Below are 13,226 nucleotides of genomic sequence, written 5' to 3'. Positions count from 1 at the left end.
CTGCAGACGGCAGGCGACCCCGGGTGCACGCAGCCCAGCTCTGGGGTCGACCTCCCTCACCTGCCGGGGCACCCGCGTCTCCAGCAGCAGTTTTATCGAGTCTGTGTCTGACGGACGTTGGTGCCCTGGCACCTTTCTGGGGCTGCGTGGCTGTTTCTGTCACTGTCCTAGAGAGGTTCTCCTCATGGTGCCCGCGTCCGTGGTCACACGCCTCGTGCCTGTGTGCACAGGGCACCCAGTGCAGGCGCAGGACGTGCTGGCACTCACTGACACCCGCTGTGCGGACACACGCCTTCCTCCTGGGGTGCAGGTCCCCTGGCTCTGGTCCGAGCTGGGCACCATTCCGATCGTCCATCCTCGGCTTCCTTCGGTTGCATGGCCTCCCGGCTGGCCGGCCTGTACCTGGGAACTCCCTGTTCTGGCCTGTGTGTGCAGTGCCCTGCAGGAGGACCCAGCTGCCTTTGCCCACTGGGTGCCTGGCCCCAGCTGGTCTCTGCCAGTAAAGTGCCTCCTCCTGGCTGTGGACGTCAGCCCACACCATCCCAGCTGGGCAGGGAGACCTGTCCCAGGCACATCTCCTCCCAGAGTGTGGCTCAGAGAGAGCAGGGTCACGGAGCTCATCCAAGTTTTTGGCGGCCACCTCTGCTCCAGGTTGCAGAGCTGGTCCTGGGGGCCACACCCATAGGGCCTGCTGGGCGCAGATGATCAGCCTGTGTGCAGGGCGCGAAGAGCAGGAAGAGTTGTCAACACAGCCACATGGAGTGGCTCGCCCTGCCTCTTGTCAGAGAAGACGCTGGACGCCACCTGCCCCACACCATCCAGGTCCACCTGGGAAAGGGCCGCCGTGAGCCACACTGGGCCCTGCTGCGTGGACTCTGCTGCACTCACTTTCTGTGGCCGCAGCAGCCCCCATCAGGGTCTTCGCAGAAACCCCCAGAGCCCGTCGTTTGTACAGTGAGTGTGCATTAGTAACAGTGAGGAAGCCCCGGAGTCCTGGGGGGGGGGGGAGCTTCCTCCAGGTCAGAGCCTGGGCTGCCCCCTCTTCTGAGCCAAGTGCAGGGTGAGCAGCCCGAGGACAGTGAGCCCTGGCTCTTCCAGAAGGGCCTCCTCTGCTCTCCAGCCTGGGCTTGGAGTCCCCAGCCTCACCTCCCCAGGACTCAATCTCTTGATCACTGTGTGCCTCCTGCTCGGGGCCTACCCCAGACCCGGGGACAAAGGTGACCGGGAGCTTCCTGGGGGAAGTTGAGATGCTCAGTCTCTGGGTGGAGGCCTCAGGAACACTCGCCTGGGCAGATTCAAGTCCCCCTTACCAACTGACAACCCTGTGAGGCAGGAGTTCCCAGCAAGAACCCGGGATTGGAGGGGATCGGGCCCAGCTGCCCAGCAGCCGTGTGGTGCAGCCTGAGGTCAGCCCTGGCCCAGTGCCAGCATTTCACCCGAAGCAAAGGGGCTGGGTCCTGAGACAGTGGCAGGTGTTTTGTCCGCATTGAATGGTGGCTTAGAACCTCACAGGTCACTGGTGGGACTGGAGGGAAAGGTAAGGGCACAGGGTCTCCCTTGGGGGTGATGCAATGTTGGAGGTGATGGCTGCACCCGCGCTGAAGGCCAGTGGGTGGTGTCCCTCCATGTCATGTGACTTCCACTTGGTGAGGGAAAAGTAAAAAGAAAGAAAACCTTAAAAGGTCTGTTTGGCATGAGGTTTCCAGAATGGGTGGAGACAAAATGGACTGTTGGCTGGGAGGGGGTGACCGATAGAGGCCACAGGTCCCCTTGGGGCAGGAGCACCTTGGACGGTGGCACAGCTCTGCGTGCCTGGGAGCCACCCTGAGGCGGGTGCAGGCCTGTGGGTTCTTTCTCAGTGAAACCACTGTGGCTAAGGAGACCCAGGGACCATGGCAGGGAGAGGCTGCCCGGCTGGGCGGTCAGTGAACTGGGGGGTGCGTCGCTTGCCTTGGGTCCTTGGCCACCCAGGCTCCCTGAGGCTGCAGCCAGGCCTGGTGTCTCCACAAGGGCAGGCCATGTTGGACCAATGCGTTGTCAACTTTGCAACCTTGCAGACCTCAGGGCACCCCGCTGCTCTTGCTGGTTAGTGGGGCTGTCCATCTGGGCATCAGAGGAGGCACTGAGCAGCGGCAGGCAGGGGTGGCCACCCTGAGGCTGCCAGACTAGGGTGAGTGTAGATGTCCCGCAAAGTCCCCAGGTGGGGACTGCAGCAGAGAGCCCCAGGATCAGCACACAAGCTGAGCATCTGCGCCCAGCGGCCTGCAGCAACGGCTGCCACCGGCTCGTCAGAGAGAGTAAGTCAGGTATTGATGAGTGCTTTATTAACAGGTTTATCTCTGACTCCCTGCCCCCATTTTGTGTGATTACAAACACCAGATTCTCAAGGAATCTTCTAGAAGGTGGTCCTCATATTCCATGGGACATGCAGCCATAACTATGTTGAGAAATTACAGATTCTCCCATTTCCAAGAAATAAAACTATGCGAGGACAGAATCTTGCCAACGCTAAATTCCGGCCCAGGGCTTCCTCCCGGGTCTCTGGGGCTTCCTCCCAGCAGTATGGCAGAGCCAGGGCAGGAGCCTGGGAGCCACGGGCTCCTCTGCCTTGCTTCACTTCCTGGAAGCATGTCTGGTGGCGGTTTATATTTCTGTGTCTGCATCCATGACAGAGTCACCTTCTCCAGGAAAGTTGTTCCTGTTAGCACCGAGGGATTTTGAAGAGACCAAACCCAGTCCCTCCCAAGATTCGAGGGTTTCCAGGCTTAGCCCGTGGACCCCTAGTGACAGGTGCTGCAGGGAGAGGGATCAGGCAGCTTAGGGCTACAGAGGACTCAGTGTGTCCCCAACAGGCGTCCAACCCAGTCCTGAGCATGTTGGTGTCAGGGGCAGGGCCTTTGGCAGGTGACCAGGTCACGAGGGTGCAGACCCCACAATGGGATCAGCGCCTTCTAAGAGGAGGCCCCAGAGAGGTCCCTGCCCCTTTCTCCATGCAAGGACACAGTGGGAAGGTGTCATCCGTGCGCTAGAAAGCGGGTTCTCCCTGCTGGCACCTGGATCTTAGACCTGCAGTCCCCAGACTGGGGCCGGAGTGCCTTGGCCACTGTGGCCTTGGCCAGCCTGCAGGAATGAGTGGGACGAGGCCACCAGAGCAGAGCTGGGGGCAGCCCACAGCCGCCCAGCTTGCTTGCCGTCACATGGGCACTGGCGTCTCCTTCTGTCAGCGGGGAGCCCGCCCACCCACACCTAGGGTCGTCCTGGGCCAGAGTTGATGGGGGGTGCTGACAGGAGGGCATCAGGGCACTCCTGCCGCAGGACTCATTGGTGTCCCCTGTCATGGCACCCCTGGGGTGTGGCACCACCCTGGCCTGGGCTCCCTGTGCACACATGCAGGACGCTGGTCGATAACGAGAACACACACGTTCTGCAGCACATCTGACACGCCGGGGCTGGGGGATGGGTACCAGTGATGTTTGTTGAATGAATGAGAAAGGTCCGGAGGGCCGAAGGCAGCCACAGTGCACCAGCCTCCGCTCTTGGTCTTACTGGGTGTGCAGGATCGTGGGCATGAGGCCTCAACCCCACCACCTCTGCTTCCCGTCCCCCTTCTCATTCCTCCTGTATTCCCCCAGGACCTCCCACTCGCGGGCCAAGGCCGAGGCTGCCCTCACCGCGGCTCAGAAAGCGCAGGAGGAAGCCCGGATCGCCAGGATCACTGCCAAAGAGTTCTCTCCTTCCTTCCAGCACCGGGAGAACGGTGAGTCTGCTGCCCCCCAGGCTTCAAAGGCTGGGTGCCTGCCGGGTGGTCAGGGCATCAGGTGTGTCCCCGTGCCACAAGCCAGCTGGCCTCACATGGGTTCTGCCCCAGAAGCTGACATCCTACTGGTGGTCACCGCTCTTACTGGAGCTGCATGTCCCGGCAGGGCCTCCTCAAAATTTCAGGTGGCCCCAGGGTCCATGTGTCTGTTTCCAGGTGTGCTGCCTCTCCCTGTCTGCTGCCGTCTTTCTAGAACATTCTGTGATAATGGATATTTCCATCTGTTTGCTGTAACGTGGCAGCCACTAGCCTTGCGTGGTGAGAGACTAAGGAGCTGGCCCTAGTTTCATTCAGTCTTAACTTGTCTGCTTTTAGATGCAAATGGCCTTGTGTGGCCACTGGCTGCTGCATTGGCAGGTGAGGCTCTGAGTACTGGACAGCAACTCCTTCCATGTCCCATCAGGTTCAGGAACCTCAGCCTTCCCTGCAGGGGCCCATGGGGACCGTGTGTTCTCTTCTGCACTCCATACGACAGGCCCCAGGGTCATGAAGGCCTGCTGTGGAGTGTAGTGGAGGGGCTGTGCTGGCAGAGGTCCGAGTCATGGCCCACTGGCTCCCAACCTGGCCTCTCTGGGAAGCCCAGGGGACAGGGCTCCCTCCTGTCTGCACCTCTGACCAGCACACGGGAGGGCTGAGTGGAAAGCTTCTGGCGTCTGGGGATGGATCCAACCCTGCAGCCCTGAGCTGCCTCCTGGCCTTGGGGCAGGGATGGAGCCAGGGGTCAGTGCTGGGCCAGCAGACAAATTGGTCCTCACTATCTGTTTTCTCTGGTGTCCTGCCTGTACTGGCCCCAGGGCGCCTCCCCCAGGTGTTCCCGGCCCAGACCTGGAATGTGGCCGTCATCCTTCCGCACTCTTCCCTGGTGGGTCCAGGGTCCTGGCTGAGCCTGCTGCTCCTAGCTAGAGGTACAGTCAGGAACACAGAGCACCCCTGGTCCCCACTGCCTGTGGCTGAGTCGGTGGACTCTGCTTTGTCCTTGATGGGACCTCAGCTGTGACCTTGGGCTAGGAAGTGGCGTCCTGACAGGTCTGCATTCTTGTGAGTTGCCCACCCCTCGTCCTCCAACCCCAGCCTCTTCTCTGGACACACTGGGCCCAGGTGTGTGAGCCAGGTGGACACAGGCCACCAGCCCTGTGCTCAGACCATTAGGCGCCTGGTGACACCAGCCACACGAAGAAGCCTGGAGGACTTAGTGCACAGTCCCCACCCATGGGTTGCCCAGGTCCCATGCACAGGTCGCGAGCTGACTCCACTGCTGGGGCCTGTTCTTGGCCTCTCAGAGCCTCGGTTTCTCCGTCTGTGAGGGAAAGGGAGGGCCACAGTGTCTGAGGCTCCTGGGTGCGCTGAATGGCCCAGGAGCATCGTCCACCTGCGGCTTGTTGGGAGGAAGGGCTACCTAGATGCAGTTAAGGCCAAGATGGGGAGGTGGGATCATCCTGGATCAGTAAAGCTCTAAATCCAGCCTGGAGTTTTCTTAAAATACCGCCCAGAGACACCCAAGCCAGGAGGGTGTGGCCACAGCCCAGGAGTGCTCACCAGAAGCCGCAGAGAGGCCAGGAGCAGATTCCCCTAGAGCCCTGGCAGAGCCCCACCGCAGCTTGGCTTCAGAAACCCCACCCCTCGGACCCCCAAGAGAGAACGTCTGCTGTTTTATGCCTAGTGTGTGGCCCCGTGGAGCCCTGGGAGGCGGATGCTGGGCCCAGGACCATGGGTCCGGCTGGCCAGGCCTTGGCTGCTGTTTCGGTCCAGAAGCTGGCTCCTAGAGCATCCCTCTTCCTCAGGACAGAACTGAAGCTCGGGCTGCTGAGGCAGCTTGAGCCTGGCTCCACACAGACAGCATGAAAGGATCGAGGCCAGACTTGGAGCATGTGCAGCTCAAGGCCAGAGCCTTCATCTTGTGTCCTGCTCTTGGGCTCTGGAGCATGGGCAGCATCACAGGAGCACTGTGGGCACTGGACACTGCCCAGCCTTGGCCCAGGGACCTGTCCACCGGGTCCTGCTTCCAGGAGCCTCTGGGATTCTTGGCTGTGCCTCCTGCCAGGAGTTGGATCCTGCGTCTCTGATTAGTGCTGAGCCTTCTGTGTAGAGAGTACTACAGGCAAATGAGCCCAGACCAGGGACTGGGGGCCACTGAGGCCACTGGGCATCTTGCAGCTACTCCTCACAACCAGAAGCTGCATCTCCTCTTGGCAGATGAAGCCAAGGTTGGGAGCAGTAGCTTGCCCGAGGTCCCGGAAGCCAGGAGGCAGAGCAGGGCCTGACTCCCCACCCTGAGCTGCACCTGCTCTGACAGCAAATCCCAGAGTTTCAGCCGGGGAGAGGGCCACCCCGTATAAGCCGCCTGCACCTGGAGGACCTGCAGCCTTCACCGGGGAAGTGGGGACATCCAAACCAGGAGCCTGCTTTTCTACCGGGCAGTGTCCAGTGCCCACAACACTCCTGTGATGCTGCCCATGCTCCAGAGCCCAAGAGCAGGACACAAGATGAAGGCTCTGGCCTTGAGCTGCACATGCTCCAGGTTTGGCCTCGATCCTTTCATGACGTCTCCAGGAGCCACAGCTCTGGGCCATTAGCTTGAGCTGAGCGCCGCCTCCCCACACGGCAGTACTGGCAGTTGGGGTGCCAGCCTTCCTCCAGGGCTCACAGGAAAGGCCACAGGGCCACTTGCAGGCTCAGTGTCCCAGCTTGCCTGACCCCTGGTGTTTGGGCAAAGGATCGTGGCCCTCAGAAGCCCAACCCCAACCAAGGGGGTGGCGTGGTGAGGCACGATTATGGGGGCTCTGAGCGTGGGGCCCTGAAGGGAAGCAGGCGAGGTGGGAACCCAGGCTGGGAGGTGGACACACGGGTCTAGTGTGGTTCTGCATGGACCCATCCCCAGCCTGGCTCTCTGTGTGGATACCATGGTAGCCCCAGCCCTGTGACCACAGAGGACCAGTCACTGGAAGGGGCTCTGAGACTGCCTGGCCCACATCCCCATGACTCACGGGGACACCAATTTAGGGGGCTGTCCCTGGCCCAGGGCCACATGCCAGGGTCACCACCCTGCCCTGCTCACTGCTGCTTGGGCACCTGAGATGAGATCAGGGACAGTCTTGTGTTGATATGTGAAGTGACTGTGCCACGGTCACTGGGGCCTGGCCTGTGCGGGGCTGAGGACAGCGATCAGAGGCGGGGGTGCCAGCCCTGCGGAGGTCTGCTGGCCAAAGAAGTGTGGGTGCCTGGTTGTCTGAGCCTCCAGGCTCTGGCTGGGACTCGACTGAGGCAGATGTCTGTTCACGATGGAGGCCTGAGCAATGCAGGGAGGGGCCGGACCTGGCCTCATGCTGGCCCCATGCTGGTCCTGATCCCAGGGGAAGGCACAGGCCTGAGGCAGGTGGGGTTGGTAGTCATGCCATGACACGCCTGGCCTCACCAAGCCTCAGGACCTGTAGGAGGCCAGCCAGTGTGTGATGAGGGACCAGGCTGAGGGCTGTCCACTGCCATTGCTGTGACCTGGGGCCGCCCAGGCATCCTTAGAGTGCACACTGGGTAGCGTGCCCCACCAAAGGGCCCTGGGAGCCACTGTGACCAGTCTCTCCCTCTGCCCCTGCGCCTCCCCTGAGCAGGGAGCACCCTGCCCCGGGACCTTCCTGAGCCGGAGCCTTGGAGTAGCAGGCTCAGGGTGACCCCCACTGTGTCTCTTTCTCCTCACCAAGGGCTGGAGTACCAGAGGCCGAAGCACCAGGGCTCCTGCGATGACATCGAGGTGCTGTCCACCGGCACACCGCTGCAACAGGAGAGCCCCGAGCTGTACCGCAAGGGCACCACCCCTTCAGACCTGACCCCGGATGACAGCCCGCTGCAGAGCTTCGCCGCCAGCCCTGCAGCTACGCCTCCGCCGGCCCCCTCCAGAAGCAGGGCGGCCCACTTCTCAGACAGGTCTCAGTGGACGAGGAGAGAGGCGGGGACATCCACATGCTCCTGGAGGGCCGGGGAGGGGACTACACCCGGAACAGCTGGGGTGAGGAGAAGGCAGGGGGCTGCAGGGGCGTTCGCAGCAGCGCCCTGCGCAGCAGCCAAGGCACCAAGGACTTCCGCACCCGGGGTGCGGGCCACAAGCAGCCCGGGAACCCCAAGCCCCGGGAGCGGCGGACGGAGTCCCCCCCAACATTCTCGTGGACTTCCCACCACCGGGTGGGCAACCCTGGCTCCGGGGGTGCCAAGCTGCAGGAGCCCGACGAGGAGCAGCTGAGCAACTACAAGCTGGAGATGAAGCCCCTGCTGAGGATGAACTCCTGCACACCAGAGCCGCACCCCCAGAGGAGACGCCACGGCCGGGGCGCGGGGGGCGACTGGCGCTCCGAGGACCGGGGCTTCGGGCTGCAGAGACTGAGGTCTCCAGAACAAGGAGAACCTGCGGCCGGCCTCCTGCGTGGAGCCTACCGTGCAGAAGCTGGAGAGCCTGCGGCTGGGGGACCGGCCTGAGCCCCGGCTGCTGCGCTGGGACTTGACCTTCTCCCCACCCCAGAAGTCTTTGCCTGTCGCACTGGAGTCCGATGAGGAGAACGGGGATGATTTTTCCCAGTGTATAATTACAAATGCCAATCCAAATGCAGCAAAGGCTGACTATATTAAGGTGGAACCACTCATCTCTGCAGGGGTCAGGAAAGAAAGCAAGAGAGGTAGATCACACCAAGCCTTGGAGCAGGCTGGGGCTTTTCTCTGCACAGAGAAGCAGAAGAATGAAATATATGCATAGGAAAAGTCCCTAAGCAAGAAGATACGTAACAGGGTGGCATTCTGTTCTCTCTGCTAAGCCCACCCTTTTCCATTCCACACTCCCTCTTCTCTGCCAAAGAAAAATTCTATACAAAACAGCAAGAGATGAATCATTAGAAAAGCGTGCTTCTTTATAAAAATCAAGGTCTGATTTCTTAGAAGCTTATTTAAAATAGAAGAGAATTTAAAAAATAAAAAAAAAACACTTTCTAGTTGTCTTCACATTTTGTCCTCAGACCTTGAACATACAAAATGAATTGCAAATCTTTTTGTCACAAGAAAAAATCATTCCAGAGAATGAATTTAAGGGACTTGGCAAATCATGTAATATCCAGAGACAAGCAAGATGCTGCCCCAGAAATACACAAGCTAGTTCTCTATTGGTTTCCATAAGCAAGAGATGTTCATTGTTAGGGTTTGAATCTGGAAAGTTCCCACCACAAAAGCTCATGTGTTGAAATAAATGGTCCCCGATACAGGAAAGTTAAAAGATGGGGTTTTTAGGCAATGACTGGATCATGAGGGCTGTAATCTCATCAGTGAATTAATATGCAGGTCCGTGCACCTGAACATAAGATAAGCCATTTTAGAGCATGTGATTCAATAGCTTTTAGTACATTAAATATGTGACCTGGGTTTTGCTCTTATGGTTTCAGATGATTGGATGAGGCCCACCCATATTATCAAGGATAATCTCCTTTAATTCACCTAATTGTGCATGTGAATTAAACGTATAAAATGTTTCTCAAGGCTTTTTTAAAGCAAAAGTATCTTATCAGAAATGTTCAACAACTGGGCGAGGAGAGAGAAAAGAACTACAGTGAGTGTCTTTACTTTCTACAGCTTTGAAATGCTTCCTTGGTCCACCTGTAATACTCTCACTTACCTGAGAAGCACCTGAAATACTACTGGGGGCACAGTGGACAGATCATCTAAAGGAATATCCTTATTGTCCTGTCAATTCCATTCAACTTTTCAATTCCATTCAACTTTTCAATTCCATTCAGCCTTTAGCAAGGACGTGCCAGCAGTTGAACACTTTAAGAGTGCTCACTTCCAAATGCCATGCACTGCTTTAAACATCATCATATTAAAATGTTTACAATAGTTCTTATTCCAATCTATGATTAGCTTGTCAGCTCTTTCCTTTCTGCTATTGCAGCTCAGTGTTAAATGGAATTTAAAACTTGCATTAGTTGTGTTATATAGAGTCTGAATGCTATCGAGTAACGCATCAGATTCATTAAATGAGGAAGCCAAACATTTAAAAATCCATGGGGTAGTACTTGCTAAAATTAATTTGTAACAATGATTTTGATATTAGGTTGTTGCATTTCTTAATAGGTAATGCAAAGCACATTAATGGCTGTTACTCTGAGTAGTATTCTGGGAAGAAGACTACTTTCTCAGAGAGCTCATGGAGGACCATTTATCACTTGAAAGTAAGAGTATATTTATATTTGGATTCATCTTGACACTAAGAACAGACAGGAATTTCATGGAGCTGTCAGTCAGATTAGGAGGTTGTAGTATTCTCCTTGTTGAATCTTCCTACTGAATGAATGCACCTTGCCCTTCAAAGGGTTGCAGAGCCCTCCAACTCTGGTTTGGCCAATGCTGGCAGAAACTGGCTAATGCCCATCCTAATTTTATTACCCTTCCTTCTCAGAATAGATTCTAATATGAGCACAGTGTCACCTGAGATAAAAGAATATATTGCCCAATAGTCCTTATAGCTTCTGAGAACCCTATGACTAAATTCTGGCCAAAGGACCTCAGAGGCATTTTGGAGAATTTCAGGAAAATTGCTTGACAAGACTCATCACAGCCACCTAGAGCTCATTATTATCCCTTATGCCTTTCCCTGCTGTGGAAGTGGCATGATGGCTGAAGTTCCCCCAGCTGTTATGGGTCATGTGCTGACACTGAGGGAGGAAGAAAAGAACCAAGGACTGCATCATGAACCTGAGCTGCCACCAAATAAGCTCTGGTTCGAATAGTTCCCGTTTTCTTTTACAAGAAAGTAAAATAGCTTTTGTCTTACATAAGACAATGTCGCTTTGGGAGTTTTCCACCTGTTATCAAATCTAATCAAATTAATGCCTCAGTTAGGCAAGCACTCATTAATAGTCAGTTCTGAAACATAAATTTAGTTTCAGTCAGCAACGGTAGTACTGGTTAATAAATTAAAGATTTTTAACCAAAAAGCATTAAGTAATTAAAGAGTAGACTGAATACCTGAAAGACTTCAGGTATTTCCCTACCTAGTTGGAAACATTTTCTTTCTTTGCAATCAAATTATTGTGGACAGGGATTGGATGAAATGGTGAGAGGTGGGGGTCAGGAGGAGAGTTGGTGTTTTTGTTTTTATCCCGGACAAAAGTATGCAGATGGTACTACTATCAGTTCCAAGGAAAAGAAGGGCTGGGTATTCCAGACAAGCTTCCTGAACTTTCTTCTTCCCATCTGCTTCCTCCACTCCTCCCATGGCCTTAGCCAGCATGTCTAGCAGGAGATGAGGCACAACAAAGAATCCCAGGCCAAGTTTTCACCTGGTGCAGGAGGGAGCTGAAGTACATACATGCTCGGAGATTGAGTAAATTCATTATGGGTAGTAGGATCCAGGTTTCTCACTGTTAGAGAAAACATCTCATAAGTTTGCAAAGAAGAAAGGGTAAACTAAATCCTATATGGCAGTAGGTTACAATTGGAAGCATCTGTGTGAATTTAGTTTTAAATAGATATAGAAAAGATTGTGTGTGTGTGCGCATGCGCATGTGCGTGCACACGCACAAACACACACACAAACACACACATATACACACACACTCGCATTTCTTCCTCTTTATATCTCTTGGAAAAGCTCCTATTTGGCTAAAAAGATCTTACTATACCCTCTTAATCCCAATCCTGGGATCATATATAGATCTTGGGTCATTTCTCATCATTCAGTAGAAATATTAGCACTTTTGTCTATAGTTTTATCCTAATGTCCACATACCTAATTTATCCAACATCCTGGACTCTCAGATATTATCTTCCATTTCTATAATGGCCTTTTCCACCATTTCACCTCTTGGTTAATACCACAGCCACCTCTGAGATGTAAGTCATGAGAAAACAGTATCAACTCTGAAATCTTGGGATTTCTGATTATAATCTCTCTGGTCATAATCTCTTACCACTTGATTCTCAATCCCTTACCCCCTTTCTCTTATCATATCTGATTGGCAAAGCTCCAAATTGAATAAACCAAACTGCACACTGTCTCCACACCTGTGCCTAAGCAGTTGAACATCACTAAGGAAGCAGCACACTTGCCTTGCCTACTGTTGCTACAAATTCCTGACCACCACGTTCGACCCATCACTAAGCAGTGTAAGATCACATTTTCTCTGAGTCCTAAATTATTCCCTCCAATGACTATAGGACAATTTTTCCTCTCCCTTCTAAATGTTTTCTCATTTCTTTACTTTTCCCAAATATTCATATTTCAAATAAATTAACAATTTTTAATCAAAGGACTATCATAGAAACAGATATTTTTAAAATATATATGATTAAAGCTGATAAATATTAAATGATTACTTTATGCCAGGCACTATTTAAGATGTGTTTTTGTATCTGTTTATTTGTTATTCTTAACAGCCCTGTGAGGAAGGTGCTATTTTTTGCTGAACTTATGGATAAACAATGTTAAACTTCATAAACTTGTTCTTTATTAAATAAACTGCAAACTTGACTTCAATGTAGTCATTTTTTTTCAATAAGCTCATGCTTCTAGCTCTTAATATATTTGTCTTCGTTCACTCCACAACTATTTACTGAGCAACTACTATGTAGCAGGGACTATACTAGACAATGAGGGCACAAAGACATTTATGTTATTCATGTTGTTCAAAGTCTAATAGTGGAAATGGGTATACTGTAAGATTAGGCTGATCATAGACCAAAACATTGGTCATCTTAAGATCTGCTGATTAAAGAAAACCTTCAACCTTTGCCTACTCAACATCAGTTTCTTCTATTGCCTACAAATTCAATTTACCATTCTATCAGTGAGCCATAGTAGGATCATAGGGATCTAATTTAAGACTGACATTGTCTCAGAATAAATTTTTTAGTTATCTGATCTCTTTTCTGGAATTTATCTTCACCCCTCCTTTCAACCTTTTTGTCACTCATTGAACCTATCCACTCTTGTCCATCTTTATGGCATGAGTGTCTAGGCCTATTCTTGATCAGCAAGAGTTAATCCAAATGATAGCTTGGAAAAGACAGAGCGATGAGTTCAGGTCCTGGCCTTACCATACATAATCTATGTATGTCAGGCTCCTGAACTTCTCTTAGCCCAGTGTTTTCATATTTATCACATAGTTTTTATCCCCTTGAGATGGACTGGTCATTTTTCCTCTTTCTCTGCCCAAAACTATGTCCAGTAGGCTGACACCAATAAACTGATTCCCTAGAGCATCTCACTATTGGCCTGTTGTAAAGCATTAATAGAGAATCAGAAGACAGGAAAGAGAGACACTGGATTATTTCTCTCCTGAAATCTCCCCTTTTGTACCAGGAAGTTCAGGCAGTGGGTGAACATGACCAGACTTCAACTTTTTGTCAGGCCCAGCTTCCTCCATGGCTCCAGGTTTCA

General features: G+C 53.3%; 1 pseudogene across 1 annotated transcript in view; it reads left to right on the top strand.

The window, feature by feature from the left end:
- Window positions 1-375: 375 nt before the first annotated feature.
- Window positions 376-13,226, top strand: part of LOC308631640 (junctophilin-3-like) — a 31,825-nt pseudogene continuing 18,974 nt past the window's right edge. Inside the window, exons 1-3 of the transcript in view lie at window positions 376-398; window positions 3,633-3,757; window positions 7,513-8,478. The product of the transcript in view is annotated as a junctophilin-3-like (transcript). The remainder of the gene's footprint in view (window positions 399-3,632; window positions 3,758-7,512; window positions 8,479-13,226) is intronic.

This window comes from Spermophilus citellus, assembly GCF_964194105.1.
Source record: "Spermophilus citellus genome assembly, chromosome: 12".
Lineage (NCBI taxonomy): Eukaryota > Metazoa > Chordata > Mammalia > Rodentia > Sciuridae > Spermophilus > Spermophilus citellus.
This window is presented reverse-complemented; position numbering and strand designations above follow the sequence as displayed.